Raw genomic sequence first — 21110 nt, forward strand, 5'->3', positions numbered from 1 at the left:
TCAGAAATGTTTGGACACCACGCCTAATCAGGTGTGGTCAGTGCTTGCCTCATTGGCCTTTTGTTTGATTTAAGCTCATCTTCCTTTTATAGCAATGTAGGTTTATGTATTTTGTCTGCTTTTTGTTTCTTTGTTTGGGAAATAAAGGTGGCTTGACTTGAATTGAAATTAAATCTAAGAAGCACATCGCAATTTCTGGCTAATAGCAGAGCTGACCTGTCCAATAACGCACTATTCACGTACTTGTCCCTATCCCGGGACGTGGGAAAATGACGGGGCTTATAATATTTGAGCTAATCACATTTAGGCACACTATGTTTGACACTATCCAATCCCCAGGGTTTCGAAAGATAATTGTGCACGCCAATACCCATGGAGAACACCAACCGGTTCATACATTTGAAATTCCCTCATCAAATCTCCACATGCACCAATGGCCTTTCCCAGAGTCACTCGTTTAATCAAAACTGTAGTCCTTCTAAGATTCTGTGACGCGTTATGTCATGAGGAATAAATGTCCAACACTTACTATTCCATTGTAATGTATGCAGGTATTTCGACCAAACTCAGGAAAAACTCAAATTAAAACTATTAAGAAGCACATCGCAATTTCGCCTATCCCCCTTGAACACACCAACTGGTTCATACATTTGAAATTCCCACATCAAATATCCACATGCACCAGTGGCCTTTCCCAGAGTCACTCTTTTAATCAAAACTGTAGTCCTAAGATTCTGTGACGCTTGATGTCATGAGGAATTAATGTCGAATACTTACTATTCCATTGTAATGTAAGCCATTATATATGCAGGTATTTCGACCAAACTCAGCAAAAAGAAATTCAAATACATATTCCTGCCAAGTTTGCTGCGTTCAACGAGAGGCCATAGTAAGTCATAGAAGCAGCCAACCTGAAAGTGAGCAAGAAATCGATATTATTGCATTAACATTTGATGCTCTTGAAGTGTATGAGAGATAATCACATTCGTCGAGAGTCTCGACCTAAACGCCCACTTAAACGCAAGAACTCCACAGTCAAGTGCAATTATCTTTACGTACTATGCACAGTGAATTATCACTATATCATAATGATTCTTAGATAATTATATAATACAGTAAGCCAAAGAATTAAGGTACCAGTTGTCTTCACCTCTGTATATCATAAATAAAGACAAATATGTCAAAATGAACAAGTAGCCAATACCGTACTCTTAAGTTCTGATTTAAGACCATATTTGTTGAAATTGGTTGAGAATTAAAGAAACAATGATCTAAAACCTAATGAAGAAACTAAATCAAAAGTTGCACTTATGTGTTCTAATCAATGAAAGCACCATGATGCAGTCATGTCTACAGTAGAATTCATCTCGACCTTTGCAGGACTTAACCCCATTAAAAGCTATTAAACCAAGATAACACTCATTGAAACAGCTCAACTGATTAAATCGGATCTTCTCTGGTTGTGCACAAGTGACTGTTTTCATGTGCGATATCGCAATAAAGCTGGTATTCATAGCTTCAGTTGGGTAACCGATTATAAAGGAAACGAAAGGAAACAATGTTATGTGTGGCTTTGTTCACGAAATCAGACAATGGCGTGCTTTTTGTAAACCAGCATTCTTGAAAATGAGCAACATAATGATTTTTGACTTAACACGGTTTGGAAATAATTTCTTCATATTTTTGGTGTTATCTGTCGTTTACATGTCCTTCCTAAAACACAAAAGTACGACCCTCTCCAAACACCTAAATTAGCTAAAAATTTAGGACATGTTACAAAACTATATTGTCTAGAATTTTAGAAGAGTACTTTTAATATTGGCCGGTTATTTTTCACACAGCGACGTTAACTAGGCAATGTACTATTACCTATAACATTAACTAAAACACCAAAGTACGAATATTTCCAAACATCTAAATTAGCTAAAAATTTAGGACATGTTAAAAAACTATATTTTCTAGAACTTTAGAAGAGTACTTTTAATATTGGCCGGTTATTTTTCACACAGCGACGTTAACTAGTCATATCCCCATACTGTTAACGTAGGGCTATTTGTAAAGGTCACGCGTCAATGGGAAAGAGCACTGTGTATTGTGTATAGGAAAACGGACAGTAACTGCAGTATGCGACGCTAGTTTTAACATGCTAATCAATGGAAGCACGGAGCTACTTCTCTTGTTCACGAATGCTTTGTGTACAAATCAATAGGGTATGCAATCACAGATCCTGATGCAATGGAGCAAACTGCAAACTTTTAAATTGGCATCTTCCTTTGGGTTTTTGGATCGTCGTGTCTGTATTTCTTGAACAATTTCAACGAATGTGGTCTTACATTCGAGCTAAAAGATGCAGCTATTGGTTGCTGGTTCCAATTATGATATATTTGTTTTTGTTTAGGATATACACGGGTGGAACATAACTGGTACCTTAATTTTTGGCTTACTGTGTGTCAATATGATTGGTATCCATCACGTTTTCTATTGATTATGGCTATATAACGGACACATCAAAATATGAAACTAGTCAAGTGGAAGAAGCTAGCTGCTTTTCAAAAACTTAAAACTAGAGTATCACCTGATGGACATAACAATATCATTTTGATAGAATGTTTCCTTTTTATGAGTTCGAGTTCGACAATGTTCGAGTTGGAGTTAGAATTACATTTTAGAGTTCGATTTAGAGTTAGAGTTGCCAGTGGCAATTTAGAGTTTCCACCATAGACTGACCCACCTACTGGAAAAGTGATGTGCATATGCATGCAGATAGCCTAGGAAAACACTAATGATTCTAGTCATACATGAGGGCACACCATTACTATGATTATATACCTATCCATGTTTAACAGAAATCTACACAAGTTTGTTCAAGTTTCAACCCGTAGAATATATAATTCAATCTGACATCATGCAACAACTCTAACTCTAAATCGAACTCTAAAATGGGTTACTCTAAAACCAACTCGAACTCGAACTCTAACTCGAACTCATAAAATACATTTACTCATTAGAGCCCGTTTCAATAGGTAAAGAAAAGAAGATATATTATTTTTTTTAAACCACGTGTTATCATTTACCAATCTAACATAAGAATCAGCGTGTTTTTCGCTAGATTTGGTGTCTTAAACAGATCCAATGCTGTCAGACGTGTCCGTTGTTGGCCACCATTGTCCTCGTTTACTTTAGAATATTCCAACGTAGGCGTGTGGCCCAATTCTTCACTGGTACTTAGCTCTTTCTCTGGCTCCGTTGGACCGCTGATGTTGGTCTGTTGGGCTAACGCTTCTTTTTCTGATGCTTGCAGAAACTTGCTTGGTGCAGCAATGCGATTGAATTTCGCTATTTTTTGCAATGTGCGCTCGGCGTCGTCATATCTTTTTTGTGATTGAAGCCATCTTACTGATTCATTGACAATACTGAAACAAAAGGAACATTTTAAAAGGTTACCAAATTTTATATCAAATGTTTGATTTTTAAGAAGTTTTTGAATGGATAAGATTACTTTTCGTGAGCATAAAGTAAACTTCATTGCACCTTAGCAAGGTAAGTTAATAAGTACTTGAACAGTTCAATGGAGATTCTGTGAAAATGTGTTGGATCTTTATGGGTGTTTCAGTCCAAGAGTCTAGATGAGGTCTCTGTTTGCGAAACTTAAAGCAAAGACGTCGACTTTCGAACAAGATAATGATGTTGTTGTCGTTGCTGCATGACCAATCGATGTTGGTCTATTCTATATTATATTGATGCATTGCTTATGTTTACGCTATACATGATATGTGGTGTAGGTTTGTGAATTGTGAGACGTTTGTCCGTTTTTGTATGTTTGTTTAATGAATCTTACCACCAGAAGGGTAATGCAACCAAAATACCCACAGATAACACCAATTGCAGATGTCGCCAGTTACGTATCAGGAAAGCCAACAATGCAAGTGTCACAACTGCAAAACCCCATGTCATATTACATGCTGACCCACCAAGAGCTCGCCTTTCTGGTGGAAGCATCTCTATTAACAAAACAAAGCCGGCGATCATCGTACCCTTTAAAGAAATAAACATAAAAGGAAAAGTTACAGCAAGCAGGCAAGCACTTGAAGAACTAGCACCAGCAGCACTACTACTACCATCACCACAGTGGCGGTAACAAGGGGCATAGGGGTCAACTGCCCCCAGTCAGAACGCTTGCCCCAGTTGCACCACCCCAGTAAAACTATGCAACATTATGAAAAATGTTTCTGCAGCAATTGTGTGCAACATATGTTGATTTTGCTCCCCTGAAATTCACTTCCCCGCCCCATGCCCTCGAAAAATTCCTGGCGCCGCCACTGCATCATTAACGCTACCGCCACCGTCATTAAAGCCACCGCCGTCATCATCATCATCATCAACAACAACAACAACAAGAACAACAACAATAATTTCTTCAAAAACAAGACAACAAGAACAAGAACAGCAAGACTATACCACCAGATATTTCCTCCTAGGGAATTGGGAAAGTAGTTGGATCGCAACGAAAGGGATCGAATATCAACGTTTGCACAGTATTTTTGTGGGACATGAGAGCACATTCCGACATATCGAATTGCATTCTGAATACAAGGTATATCCTTCTGATATCAAATAATTTTGATTTTTTGAAATTCGCGATATGATACTAATTTTATGGCAAATTATTAATTTTAGATACATTTACAAAACCACCTAAAGATGTTAGGTTTTTTGGGGAAAAAGCTATATCTTTCATACAAAATATCAATACAAACTACACCCATCGTTAGATTTATAAAGTTGACTTGTTAAATATCAAAAATTAGAAAAAATAATTATCAATTTTTAATAATTTCCCCAAAATTTGTATTATAAATACTGTGCAAACGTTGCTATCCGTACCCTTAAGTTACAAAATGTTTAAATTTAAGGCATGAAATCAAAACTCGACCGGCGGGTGACCGCCGGTTCCGTCCGGTTTAGAGCAATAGAAACCAGATGCAACAGTCGAGTTTTGATTTCATCCCTAACATACCTGTCGAAACACACCAATCAGAAACCACATTACTACAAACAAGTAATAATTATGTGAAAATGCAAGACCAACTCCCGATGCACTAAGAAAGAGAATTGACAAGAACGTCATGATTTTTCTACCAAATCTGTCGCATAGCTGACCCATTGGGTAGGCACCTATAAATAAGCCTGTCATTAAGATAGTTGTAGCAGTGTCTTTTAAAATTCGCTGGTCGCACACAAGATCAAACTGAAAAAAAAGTACAGGAAATAAATATATATGTCAAAAAATAAGATATTACTTGTTGTGTAAGTTGATTGCCTGGGTTGATTGATTTTACTTGTCAAGACGCTTTATAAGTTTACTTGCCCTCTGTCTCGGCCGCGTAATTTCTTTCTGCAAAGTACCATATTAATGGGCCACAATACGATAAAACATACATGTAGTACATGAGTATATTATGCTAGATATAACACGGAATTATTGTCAATATTATTTCCTCTTACCTATCAAACTGAAAAACAAATTAATTAGAATTAAAATTCCACCAGGGTTTACCTAGAGTTCGAACCCACAATCTATGGATTCATAGTCCAGAGCCTATACCACTGTGCTACGAGTCGTCCTGCCAGACAGGCGTTTGTTTATCATACTTATTGATCGGAATAATGTTCATATAATACGATATACTATACTAGTATATTTTCCAATGAATACGTATATAATTACCCCTAACCCCTGATCCTAATCCTAACCATGACCCTAACTCTAACCCTAACCCTAAGACCCTAATCCTAATCTAACAATAATGAACATTGCCTCGGAATATGCGGTTATTGATATATTGCGGCCCATTATGGTTGCAGAAAGAAATTAAGCGTCCCGGCCCAGCCATCTGTCAATCTTAAATCCAGCAATAGAACTAGTGCAACTTCGTGACTTCATTTGTTCGACGGAAAAATATTAGCACTGTGTTACGTATATGAGTTAAGGGTATTTAAATAAATTAATACGAAAGCTGTCCTTACTTCTGATACGATGCTTGTTTCCCCATAAGTGTATACATATTCATATCCATGCTTGCAACTTGTCACATTTTGAGTAAGTATCCCGTCATGCACTTGGTACATATGACAACCTTTGCCAAAGTCGTTGGTATTATTAGCATCGCCGGTAGGGATTGTGTCATTCCTGGAGAATCCATCAGGTGGGGCGCAGTAGTAGGACTCTGGGTCAGAAGTAATAAATACCAAGATCATTGTCATCGCTGCAGGAAACGCGCTCGTAAAAATGAGCAGATGAGAAAAAACAACCCAGTTATACCGACCACGAAATCCAAGGTATCTCAAGGCATTGTCAAGGTCTTTCCCGAGGTCCATCTTTTCTGTTTCACACCTAAAAAAGGAGGAAAACAAGCAAAACGTACATAAGTAATATAATAGTTTAGAAGAACAAATATTGTTAAATCTATAGGGCTTTTTATAAGGCAACAAGAAATATAAGATTGTAATGAAGAAATGGAATGAACTTTACAAGTTGAAAAATTGGTGCCACTCCATGTAATGGTGGCATTATGTGTAACACAAATTAAATGGCATCTGTTAAAGGACATGTCTATTGCAAAAACAAGTTTATCTCTATTCGAAGAGAATAATTATTACATTACAAGTTGCCCGTATTTCTCCTGAAAAAAGAGAAATTGTGTGGGTAAAGTTCGGGCTCGTAAGTGTTCTTCCCCCGTTTGAAGCGAAATCAATTTTCAAGGCAGCACTATATCATGCTCTCATTTACTTGTGTGACACAATCACAATCACTTTGACAAGTTTGACATTAGCAACAATGGGTTGTACTATTATTTACCATAACAATGCTGCATAACAATATGCAGACTATTGTTCTCATTTCGGAAACAAAGCCTCACACAGTTTTGTTACGATGCGTTTGCTTTGTAATATGTCATCCAACTGAAACTATAATAACTATAGCATTGCAATATCGCACAGGGAAATCAGATAGGCCTACATGAGTTTGTGGACTTAACACGGTTTATATGCTAGTCTCAGATTGATCACGCTGAAATTCTAAGCTCAAATTGTTTTTTTATTTTTTAGCCCAAATATTACTCATGATATTGATATACATATGAATTGTAATATCACAATTTACTAATATATAAAAAGAAACCGTTTAAAAAACCATTGAATTTGTAATACTTAATTCAGAGTTTTTTTCTGTGAACAACAACAGTATACGTTCTGTGCATTGTCGCAAAGCAGGCACAGTCATTTCATGACGTCAACTTATTTCTAGGTCAAATCTGTCTCGTTCGAAGGAACTCATCGCTTAAGTTGGTTTTTGCAGTCATTTTCATTGTCCTCATAATATTAGCTTGCCAATGATGTTGTCCGAGCAATATATATGACATTTAAAGAAATGTCCCGGGAGGAAATGTATTCTACAAGTGGTATTATGCACAAACCGAAATGTGGGAACAACCCATCGCATGCAGGAGCATCGATATAATATATAAAGATATATCATCATCAGTCGGTTGCGGAGCAGGCGACTACAAGCTTTCTCCAACTATTGCGATCTTGGGCAAGCGCAACTATTTTGTTTGGCTGCAGCATCCCTTCAATATCTCCCAGGAGGTGCTGGTCATACTGTAAGTACAGTGTGCGCGGCCGTCCCGGTTTCCTCTTCCCATGTGGTGGAATATAAAGGGCAGATTCTTTCACAGGCTTGTCGTCTTCAAGACGCAGTATATGGCCGAGAAATTTGAGTTGATGTATCTTGACTCTGGCAACCACTGGAGTAGTGTTAGTCAGATTGTAGATGGTTTCATTTGGAATCCGATCCACACGCTTGATGTTTAGCATGACTCTGTAGCAAGATGTTGCAAAGGCATTGCTCTTGTTTTCCATGTCCTTGGTGATTGACCATGACTCGCACCCGTACAGAAAGACAGTAACACAAGTTGTCTCAAACAGTTTGATTTTTGTTTCGATTGGTAGTGATAGGCTTCTCCAAAGGCGCTCCCAGTTTCCAGAAAGCTGCCCAAGCTAGTGCTTTTCTTCTTTTTTACGTCTTTCAGCACTAGAGCACATCTTGGAACCTAAGTATTTTAAGTCTGTGACATGGTTGACGGTACTACCACACAGCGTCTTCGAGCCATGTGTAAAGGTACTAATTGTGTTGGACTGGTTTGTTAGCACAAGTGCTAGATCAGACTTGCGGGAAAATTCTCTCAAAGCCCTTTTCCTGGTGGTGTCTAGGATTTCCTCTTAAGGTTGCATTGAGGTCGCCGCATATGATAACTGTGTGATGATTATATTTCATCAGTAGTTCGGCAATCGAATCTGTGCTAAGATTTCGTCGTAGTTAGAGGAAGAGGTTTTGTAGCCAGCACAGGGCATGTATGCATTTATAATACACATCACTGGCCTAGATCTGCTGCTGCAGTTGCAGTCCTAGTAATCTGCGACTGGGGCCGGGCTATGGAGGATTCCAACAGGGCAATATCATCAGCAAAATCCAGGTTATTCAACATCCTAGCTTGACCGACGTGGGTAGGTAACAATTCTAGCGTCAATTCCAGAAGTTGATTACTTCAGAAGGTAGTCTACCAGGATAATGAACAGGTATGGTGCCAACACATCACCCTGAAGCACTCCAGTTGTTACTTGGAAAGACTCTGAGATACTTCCATCTACCATAACGGCACTATTGGAGTCCTTGTAGAGCACCTGGATGGCATTAACATTTACCACAACCTTTGGTATTCCATAATGCCGCAGCACTGCAAACATGACGGACCTGTTGATGGAGTCGAAGGCTTTTTTGAAGTCCACAAAAGTGACTGTCAAGGGAAGTTGGTACTTCTTGAAGCCTTCCATGATTCTCCTCAAAATGTGTATTTGCTGAGCACAGCTGCGACCTGACCTAAAGCCATCCTGGTTGCTTTTCAGTAAAGGATCAATGTGAGGTCGGATCCTGTTCAAACGGATCTTGTTGTACACTTTTGCGGCAATGGATATAAGCGCGATGTTTGATTTCTTATCATTTACTCATATCATGTTCCCCTTCAAAATACCAAAAAAGCATCAACATATTCCAACATTTATTTAAAAGTAATGTCAAATTGTGTAAAATGTCTAACATTTGTCGAACATAATTTCTGTGTAGCGTTGACATGGTTGAGAATCATCTACAAAGGATTTTGGAGAAAACACGTGATAATTGTACAAACTTAACGCTTTCTGTTCCTACTGATTTCGATACTGAAATATTTCTTAAAATAAAGTTCTTTGATGATTTTATGTTGGCATTTTTAGACTCTATCATTCTAGGAAAGCACATTTCGATTTGGATTTGGAAGATACCTTCTCTTAAATAATAGTATTGCGAACCACCAGCATACATAACTCGATGTAGAGAGTCTTTCCTATTCAGAGGAAATATTGCAATTACACACCTTATTGCCTTTTAACAATAACCATTGACACTAGCACATATCAGAGAAGATGTAAGAAAAGGAGGAGAACAGAATTATATCCTTGAGATAATCCCGTAGGTAATCCTGTTGCACCTATTCATAGTCCTTTATTCTCAAGTGGTGGGTTAACCAACAATTAACAATGAGAGGACATTCCTGAACCTCGTTCAGTTGGGGATGATTTGAAGTGAACGCCACTTATGACCATTTGATATTTAATACCAGCAATGTGAAAAAAAGAAGAAATAATAATGTAGTGCCAAAATAATGTACCCTTTTACGGAAGGAGCAAAGTTTAACAAGTTATAACTCCGCTTCTGCAGTACGAATGTCAGCGGCGAATGTCAGGTTATTATTTCCCAGTCTTTAAAAAAAATTGCAGGCAGAGGTGGGAATCGATCTCGGTACCTCCCGGTTAAACAGCACTGTGCAAGACCACTAAGCCAACTAAATATCTGTTGTGAGCTGTGTGACATTAATCTTTGATATTGCTTAATGGAACAAATCGCGGAATTAAATCAGTAATAAAAGAAGTAGATTCTTATATAGCGGTCAAATTAGATAAAAGGGGAAATATTTGTCCCTGCTCTAAAGAAAATATAGGTTAGAAAATTATCAAATAAATTTAAATTACAAATTGAGATTTTATATTTATTTCTTTCACGAGGCGGCATTATCACAGACAAACACTGTATAAGCTAAAAACTCGACACTCATCACTAGATGCTGTCATAGCTCAATGGTAGAGCATCAGACTCCTGATATCAATATCGTTGGTTCGAGTCCTCCTGCCAGCAATGGTTATATTTATGATTTTAATGCTACGCTAAAATTTGTTCAATTTTTTTCGTTAATTAATTAATTAATTAATTAATTAATTAATTAATTAATTAATTGATTGATTGATTGATTGATTGATTGATTGATTGATTGATTTTTGTTTATTTATGTAAATAATTTGATATATTTGAAAGAGGTATTTGAGCAATTCGAAATTTTGATTTTATAATCCTATGGGGTCATTTTGAACCCCCATCCCCTCCCAAATTGCCAAACGCACAACACCTATGATTTTGCATCATGCATAATGATCAGTACGTCCATGTCATCATCATAAAAAAAACATTCTATATATACCTGACGCCGGCAACTAGACTATAAAAAATAGTATCACATCTTTCCTGCTCAATCAAAATAATACTTGCAAATAGATCATAGTTTACTAATCTAATCCTGTAAATATAGACATGTAATATCACCTGTAATATAGGTGATCATTGTTTACATGGTTTGTTATGGTTGGTATTAGTGTCCGATCTCTGTAATGTAATGTAAATGCAGGAAGAATCGATCAGGGCGCTAGCTTTATAGAGGTTATCCACTTTACTCATGTGTGACTTCTAACAAAAGGCGCTGATTCCCGTAGTATTCCTTATTCAAAACAAATCAATTCATGACCTCGGAGTTATCTGCATGACTCTTGGCGGGCTATTTTGAAACAGTCATGGTTGCACATGCAGGTACTTCTTTTGAAAGTCAAGGTATAGCAGGATATGCAGCTTATAGAACATGGATAATCCTATGAGATGTAGGGCCTAGTGCGAACTGTCCAAGCTGATTGTTCATTTAGTATCATAATCTATTAGGGAAAGATAAACACTATTCAAAATATCAATAGATAAGACGAAAGGGATTTAGAGATTTGTAATTGAGTCATGCATGATTTAACAGAAGGTTCTTTCCAAAACCAAAACGTAATGATGTAGGCTCGTTTCGCAATGTGCAAGACAAGCTACGCGCTGTGTTGTAACTGTGCTGGGAATCGTACCAGGGTCTATCGATCAACGTATTATGCATGCTTGCTCAACTGAAGATAATTTGTAAACCAGCCACTCGCATGGAAGCCGTTTCAAGTCCCTTCATACACGGTCCCTGATCTTAGCCTGGTTAAAATTAAAAGTTATTTATTACTCGAAAGAAAGAGAAGAGAGAGAAATATAGGGGAAAGGGAATGTAAGGCAAGGGCTATTTTAGGGAAAAAAGACACTGCACGTTGGAAATTGGAATGTTCTGGTTATACATGTACACTCATAGAAATGACTTGTTCGCCTTGTTGGCGCAATTCAAAAGGAGTAAGTTTGGACAACTCAAAAATAGTGTAAAAGTTGCCAAAACAAAATTCATTTTAGTTATCCGAACTTAAAAAATGCTGAAAAAGCTCAAAAAGTTCCGTCAACTAATCAACTTTGTTGGCATTACTTAAAAAGTTGATGTAAGTTGTTGCGTCAACTTTTTAAGTAATGCTTTTTTGGAGTTTACACTAACATTTGTTAACTCGTTTATCGTAAGTTTCAATTGTACCTTACTAATGATATTTTTATTGTTAAACCAATGTTATTATCATTTATATTATCATTTATATATACTAAAAAGGGGTCCAAGAATTTAACCTTGGTTAAACTAGTTATGAAACTTTAACTTTAAACGTTTAATATTATTTATATTATATGCATTTCTCATTTACAATTTTTTCAAAATGTTGACGTATCAGGATTTTTTTAATGAATATTTTACATAATTGGTCACACGATTCAGAATATTGCAAATAATAAGCATGTTATCCAAACGGTTCGTTAGTCCACCATTCTCATTATTTTGTGATGTGACGTTTTTTCTGCTAAAATAAATATCTTCAAAATTTATAGACTTTTGAACCTACCTACAGCTCGATGAAAGTACACACATGGTTCACTAATACCAAGTTAATACTATTATATAGCCTATGTTTTACAAAATGTGACGCGATCAAGCAAATTCAGTCGGAACTCGGGAATATTGATTTTGAGATATAGCCAAACAAAGGAAATATCCTTTTGTTTTCTGTTGTTTTGGAAACTGTTCAATTGCTCATGACAATTGCGTTGTAAATGCCTTTTACTATCCTATATAGAAACTGAACATTTAATATTTCCGAGTTCCGACTGATTTTACTTGATCGCATCAAAAATGTTAATCAGAAAATATATTACTGGGAGTTTAATAGTTAAATAGGTAGGATTTCATTCAAAATGTAAATCCATTTTAATTGACTCGTTATTTCCACTTAGCTACAGCTTGATAAAAGTACACACCTGGCTCACCAATGTCAAGTTAACGATAAAGTATTTCATGAGAGATAAGAAATAAAAGGGGAAAACCAAGATTTTGTGTGTTACAGCATGTTTTAGTGGAACCCCGCTTTGGTTACAGTAAACAAACTCAACAGTGTTATTAATAATCTGGGAAACCCTACTATTCCAGAACATTCCTGTATTGCTCAATCATAGTGCATTACTTAGTGTTAACTGGGGAATCCCCTAGATCCCCTGGGGAATCCTAAGTAGATGACATCACAGGGGAATCACCCACACAGAATGGTCTATGAATAGATCATGGGATTTTAGAAGTATAACAAGGTGGAAGCTTGAGTTTGTTCTTTGCAGAATATCATGAGAGATTGTAAACTCTCTACGTGTTGAATATAAATTATATAGTTGTGCTTCAAAAGGAGGTACATTTTAACCAGTTTATATAGCCACTAATGTGCTATTTTAATACTGCAACGAAGGAGATTTTGAGAGACTTGCTGGAATCTGGTTTATAAAGCAACACATCTGTCAAATGATGAGTTAAGTGTTTGGAGAACGGCGCAAGGAGTTAAGTGTTTGGAGAACGGCGCAAGGAGTTTTAACTCCTTAATCAGAAAATATATTACTGGGAGTTAGTTAAATAAGTAGGATTTCATTCAAAATGTAAATCCATTTTAATTGACTCATTATTTCCACTTAGCTACAGCTTGATTAAAGTACACACCTGGCTCACCAATGTCAAGTTAACGATAAAGTATTTCATGAGAGATAAGAGAAAGGGGAAAACCAAGAACACTTTTAAAAAAGTGTTTGGAGAACGGCGCAAGGAGTTTAGTATTTTGAAGAAAGCAGCACCATTTTTGTGTGAGGATTTAATACGCAAGAATATATATATATAAATGCAAGTGTACAATGGACTTTGTTGATTTTCGCAGGACAAGTGCACAACAGGATATATATCAAATGTCAAGAACATTGTAAATGAACAAGATAATCATCAAGAAGTAGACTGCTGATTAAGTAGTAGTTAAAATTGTGATTGTGATTAAAGTCTTAAGATTTTGTTAGCTAATCAAACAGTGTATTTGTGTTGTACATTCGTCATGTGTTCGTGTGAATTTGGGTAAAAGGTGATTTTGGCCTTGAGTCAGTACGAATCGTAACAAAATTATGATTGTAGACAAGTTCTGCTCCTCTTTTTAATCCGCTGATTTGTTTAGTTTCTGAACAAAAGAGAACTAAAACTTACAATTTGAAACGAGGGAAGAAGTACAAACTATTTTAAACAAACACTGCACCAATAAACCTTGAGTGCGGCATGCAAAGTTCAATATTGCTTTGTTTGAATCTAAACATAATTGTTACTGTAAATTATGACATACATCCTACACTCAATCAATCAATCAATCAATCAATCAATCAATCAATCAATCAATCAATCTATTTTGTCTGACAACACTTGCACCCAAATTATTATTCTGTCCCTATAGACGAATCCAATTTCACGCAATCCTACTCCTCAATGGCAGCCATAGCCGCGACGGGGACCCAGCTATCTCACCTAAAATGTGAAATGATGCGGCCTCGAAGGGTATTTTAAACTGCATTCTATCACCCGTGTTACACGTAGACAAAAGAATGATGACAGTTTACAACACAAAAGAATCTAACATCGAATTTTAAGCGGGTTTAATCCACCCAATTGGGCACTCACAACACCTGTTTGGTGCATGCAGGGAACCAAATATGGCCGACCAAATCCTGACCATGACTTGGCTCGTTGGATTCGTCTATACGGTTGGTCGAATAATATTAACATCGTGAACCAATGATTGTCATGTCTATTGAACTAATGGTTCAACAGATTTTTACAAAAATTTGACGGGAAACACCCACATTTGTAAAGAATTGAGAGTTTATCATCAAATTTGTCAAGTGCAACTTGAAAGCTTGTTGGGTCTGACCATATTTAGCAACATTTAATTCATTATTTTTCACATTTATGGCTACTTTAATTGGTCAAATATTGAATTAAAACAACAATCTAAGCTAATTGAACAGGCAGTAGTACAGCGCGAGGTTCCCAAACTGTGAATTGCGATCCTTTGGGGGTCATGGTCGGTCCATTTTTATTTATTTATTTATTTATTTATTTATTTATTACACTTTATCACTGGTATATACAATAATTATAATATAACATCAAAATATGCAATAATTATAATATAACATCAACATATATTACACATGAATATTCAAAAGTACATACAAAAAAAAAAGAAGTATAGATAAAATTTTGCAGCAGAGAAAGGCAAGGACTAACAGGTGCAAAGCACCTCTAGGACAGTCCCACCAAAGATCAAAACAATGAGGACATCCTCCCCCCAAAAAAACAACCCTACACAAGCCTACAACCAGACCAATGGCAACATAAACCAAGAGCATGTGTTGAAAGGATCAAAACTCTCCTCTAGTTTGTTCTTGTACCACTCAGGGAGCAGGCTCTTAAAAGAGGACATGTCGAAACCAGTATGAAAGAAAATCATGACGCTAAGTATCATAAGCGTAAACATCAACAGAAATTTAACAACCACGACTATAAATCGCGTTTCTAATTCGTAAAAAAGTTTCTCGTGCGACGCGCAAATTTAATAGCAACAATTAGGCCCTTTTTAAGAATGTTGAGCAATTGTTGAAACAGAGCTGTAATAATAAAATTAATTATATAGCAACAATTATATAATGGCTTGTTGGTCGGCCAATATTAAATTGAGCCATAAATCAATGTTTTTCTCATCGACATGAAGAATCATGATACGAACGCGATTGACCCCATACTAAAAACACGGCTTCAAATTCAAGAAAGAATTTTAATAATAGGAAGTTTTCCAACTGAGACACAGCAGTACATAATGGACAGTCACTTTATTAGTACAGTTATTTTAAAATGGTTATTTCAACTTATTTGCAATAGTTGTAATTAGAGTGTTCTTTTGGTATTTGAAGACATATGAGTATAATCTATTCCAATTTGACAAATATGATTATTCCGAGGGGGATATAGCCTAACAGAATCTGATCAAAATGATAAGGCCAATTTATTCAAATATTTTAATCAAAATGAATCGGATAACATGGAAAAGAAAAAAATATATTTCAATTTGTACACATGTAGGCTTACATTGAAATGTTAATACCGGACAAGTATGTAATTTATATAATTTCTGTAGGGGACCTCAAATGTTCAGAACAAAAATAAGATTTGACACACCGGAAACAAAATAATTTGAAAACATTAAAAATAACGGAAAACTAATGAAACCCGTGAAATGTTTGTACCCCGTCCACGAGATTATTAACAATGCAGGTGTTATAGGCCCGACATTAGCTCATATTATTATAACAAAACAATATTATATTATACCTTCAGCAATAGAAATACATTTTAACTTCCACATTTTTACAGTGATCATGAATGTATATAATTGCATTTGAGACAATACATAGCAACTTACCTCATTGGACGAATTGTATGCTCAAAATCGTCGAGGACCTGAACAAAATTTTGTACCAAATATAGACCTATATGGCAGCTAAAATAATCGGCTCTCTGAACGTTTAATCTTTATACTGAGTGTGCATATCAGATCAGCAATGACCTGTGCTTAAGTTCGAGGTAAAGTGATCCCCAAAAGTTCTTTGTGTTAATTTAGTTTCATGTGTGTAACGATTTATTGTATTAATACTACACACTTGACATTTAGTATGGATTTTTATTTCGCAAAATTTCAAGACTGGTGTGGAAGGGGTCTGCATAAACCACACGCGCTAAATATTAATTGGAGTGTGTCGGGAGATGCGTGGTGTAAAATAATTGTTTGATTGAAAATGTGCTTTCCATGAGTTTACATTATGGCGCTGATAATGAAGTGAATTAGCTTAAAATGGTGGATTTAAGGAGACTGAATTTGAGTTTTCTGGGGAGAAATGTCCGATTATTCTGATTTCATCAAATTTATTGAGGTTTGGGGCGATATTTACTGAAACTTAATACCAATAAGGTGTTCGTCAGAACTGAAATGCACTTGTAATCTACCAGATTTGAAAGCGGAAAGAGCTTTAAAAATTATATGTCTCTTAAAGGTTGCGAACCTGGAAAAGGCTTGGAAAGTTTGGCCCCTGAGGCCAAATGTTATAAACTTACTGTGCCCAAAGAAACAGCGTGAGTTTATTGGGAAAACCAGGAATCACCCCGGGGGCTGAGTACGTATTACTTTTAAGAGCCATATTTTTAAGCTCCTCCCATTTTCCAAAATTTGGCATTGAAAGTGTATTTCAGCTGTGACGAATGCCAATTGCTGACGAAGTTTTGGAAAATCACCTCAAACCCCAATAAATTTGATAATAACAGAACAACGTTGAATAAAGTCCGAAATTGTGTCCCCACGAAGCTCAATTCTGCCTCCCTAAATCCGCCATTTTAGGTATATTGACTACATTATGAGCACCATAAACTACCGGGTAATGAAAAGCACATTCAAGCAATTATTTTACACCATCTCCCGACATGCACCAATTAATAAACTCAACCCAGAAAGTATCGAAACGATTATAGATGGTCAGATATATCGGGAACTGAAATATATAGCAAAACTTTATTTAATGTATATAAAGCACAGCTTTCTCCTGCGCATTTTGATACCTGTTATGTTGCTTTACGATATCATTTGGTCGAGTTATGGGCGCTTGAGTGGCTTCAAGTCGGATTTTGACAGTTGCACTTAGCTCCTATTCAAGCCAAATACGTTCGTCGTGTACACCCCCCCCCCCACACACACACACACACACAAAATCAAGACAAAGGACACCAATGTGCTCTTTTACTTAACCATGAACTTTACTTTATTTTACTCCTTCGACTTCCAACTTCAATACTTGCTACCCTTTTCAAGCATGACACCATCTTCTCAGGAAATGGCGAGACATTGACCAAGGAAAGATAAGACATCTTGTTCAGAGCATGCGACGACGAATCCAGGCAGTGATAGAAAGTGATGGTGGGTACACCAAGAATTGAGATGTCAGCAGAAAGAGTTCATGAGATAAGTCAGAGATAAGTAAAGGGTAGCAAGTTTTGAAGTTGGAAGACGAAGGAGTGCAAAAGTTCATGGTTAAGTAAACAGAGCATATCGGTGTCCTTTGTCTTGATTTTGTGTGTCGTGGGTGTGTGTACACGACGAACGCATTTGGCTTGAATATAGGAGCTAAGTGCAACTTTCAAAATCCGTCTTGAAGCCACTCAAGCGCCCATAAACTCGACCAAATGATATCGTAGAGCAACAAAAGAGGTATCAAAATGCGCAGGAGAAAGCTGCGCTTTATATACATTAAATAAGTTTTTGCTATATAGTTCAGTTCCCGATATATCTGACCATCTATAATCGTGACTTTCGATACTTTCTGGGTTGAGTTTATTTAGCCCGTGCGGTTATGCAGACCCCTTCCAGACCAATTGTGGAATTTTGCGAAAAAATAATCCATACTAAATATGAAGTCTGTATTATGTACAAGCCTATGTGACCCGTTACAGCAAAGTAGTACAACCCCAACAGGGATTTATTTTCTGCAGGAAGGGCAAGAACAGAACATACGGTGGTACAATAATTATTTTGAGGTTTACAATTTTGGTTCCTCAAATTGAATTATTGACTATAAATTCGTCGGCTGTATTCCATAGTATTCGAGAAAATCGGGTTTGAAGAAATGCCAATTTAAAATCGAATTGTGTAATTCAGACATTCATTATATTTTGTAAATGATGTGAAATTTCTGTAGCAAACTAAATAGAATTTATTTTTATATATTTTCCAAAAGAAATAAATACATTGAACACAATAAGTAAAATGCAATACCCTAACCTAACGTTAACCTTACGCCACCTCGATCGCCGTGTAATCCCTATGGCGTTACTTTTCGCCAGCTTCATTCCATAAATTAAGTGGCGTAGGTCCCATATGTCACTATGACATGTACGCCACTATGACATGCTATGTTTTTCATTTTTGCTGATATTTCTTAATTATAAAATGTGTATAATAAAAATTCCTTTAAAAGGAATAGGGCAGGCAAATGAAAAATTGTCAAGAAAAATGAAAGATTGAGTAACCCTTCACAATCAAAAACAGGGAAAATATGACACAACATCGATTTCCAATGGGGGAATAACACACAACGTATAAACAAAGTTAAAAGAGTTTTTAACTTTATACGTTTATGTTATTCCCCCATTGGATGTTGTTTCATATTTTCTCTGATTTTAATCTTATCCATTGCTAGTGTGACACTGTTGTATCCGTTTGGATCCATCATTTGGTTCCCTGCTGGTCAGTTGGAACAGATTTTCCCTGTTGTTATATTAACCCTTCACATCATAACAGAAAACGTTTTATATTAGCATTTTATATAAAACATTGTTATAAAAGTTTTGTAGATAATAGTTATTTAAAACATTTTCGTAAGATTTTTTTTATCATCAGATAGGAAGACTTCTGCTCATCTTCTCTGGTGAGACAACATGTCTGGGCTATCTTTCCATATCAAAATTTCAAAATCTGTCATATCTATTTCCTCAATATATTGTTTTGATACAACTTATGAGGGGAAAAGTTTGATTTTACAAGATTTGATATTATTTTTTAACTTTCTAACTAATATCATGATTAACATCACTGTATTTCAAAGCGTCAAACTATATCATTATTTTGTCCCCACAAATATAATCCAGGGAATAAAATATTCATTCATAGGTTTATTTATTTCATTCAACCTGGGCCATTTCTACTGGTGCTACATACATGCAGGACATCTGGGCTGCACATGCATTCTTATAATTTGTCTAATACATTTATACCAAGCATCAGCAAGCACGATTTGTCACAAGATTTGAAAAGTAAATAGCCTGTGTACACACTGAGCACATACAAGCTATAAAGTACATAGCGAAGCTGTCAGTGTAAAATTATGACCTTCATCATGCTATTAATTTTTTCATTGTATTATGAGGCAAATTATGAGAATTGAAAATAAGCATCTAAAAAGTTATTCTTATGTTTGACTTTGTTATATTAGGGTTTGAAAATTGTATTATGAGGAATATTATGAGAAACGAAAATAAGCATCCAGAAAAAAAGTTATTCTTATGTTTGACTTTGTTTTATTAGGGTTTGAAAATATATTTCTTTTGTTTTTCATTGTATTATGAGGAATATTATGAGAATCGAAAATAAACATCTAGAAAAAAAGTTATTCTTATGTTTGACTTTGTTTTATTAGAGTTTGAAAATATATTTCTTTTGTTTTTCATTGTATTATGAGGAAAATTATGAGAATTGAAAATAAGCATCTAGAAAAAGTTATTCTTATGTTTGACTTTGTTTTATTAGGGTTTGAAAATATATTTCTTTTGTTTTTCATTGTATTATGAGGAAAATTATGAGAATTGAAAATAAGCATCTAGAAAAAAGTGATTCTTATGTTTGACTTTGTTTTATTAGGATTTGTAAATATATTTCTTTTGTTTTCCATTGTATTATGAGGAAAATCACGAGAATTGAAAATAAGCATCTAGAAAAAATTTCTTACGTTCACTTTGTTTTATTAGGATCTGTAGATATATTTCTTTTGTTTTTCATTGTATTAAGAAGACAATTATGAGAATTGAAAATAAGCATCTAAAAAGTTATTCTTATGCTTGACTTTGTTTTATTAGGGTTTGAAAATCTATTTCTTTTGTTTTTTCATTGTATTATGAGGAAAATTATTAGAAATGAAAAGAAGCATCTAGAAAAATCTGATTCTTATGTTTGACTTTGTTTTATTAGGCTTTGTAAATCTAAAAGAAATTATGAGAATTGAAGGTTTATTAAAAAGTTATCATATATATACGATATTATTGTTTAGTGTCTCAAATGAGTATGAGGTATTAGGGTTTCTTTTCAAAACATGTCCGGTTTTTTTTCGACCCTAAATCGTGCCGTATCTATTCAAATAAAGACATCTGCAAATCTTGCTGCAATTTCTGAATAGTATTTCTATGACTTAAATAATTATTTTTGTTATTTCTTTTAAAACCAACACATTACTGCCTATGATGACTTTATCGTATTACTTAAATATCAAAATCAAGTAATAATTACAAAACTCGGTGTAAACTATCACCTCTGTGGGTTTTTGGGTATATAACCAGCACGAATATTTTCTGCAAACACTGCATGTGAAAAAGTAGGTCAATAGTCAGACTAATATAGGGCGGGTGCGGCACGCCGCACCCGCCCAAAAAGCAGCGTATGGTCGAGATGCCACTATGGAAAACACAAGATTTTACTTTTTAATTATACGCCACATTTAATTAATTATTACTAATTACGGTACTTAGCTATTTTTGACTGATGAGACTTAGATCAAATAAAAGAGAACATCAATAAAAACA

The 21110-nt window shown here is 35.6% G+C and overlaps 1 pseudogene; it reads right to left on the reverse strand.

Annotated features, from left to right (window-relative positions):
- LOC140156070 (solute carrier family 22 member 3-like) overlaps positions 1-16205 on the reverse strand; it is a 30548-nt pseudogene extending 14343 nt beyond the window's left edge.
- Between the last annotated feature and the right edge of the window lie 4905 nt (positions 16206-21110).

This window comes from Amphiura filiformis, chromosome 6 (assembly GCF_039555335.1).
Source record: "Amphiura filiformis chromosome 6, Afil_fr2py, whole genome shotgun sequence".
Taxonomy (NCBI): domain Eukaryota; kingdom Metazoa; phylum Echinodermata; class Ophiuroidea; order Amphilepidida; family Amphiuridae; genus Amphiura; species Amphiura filiformis.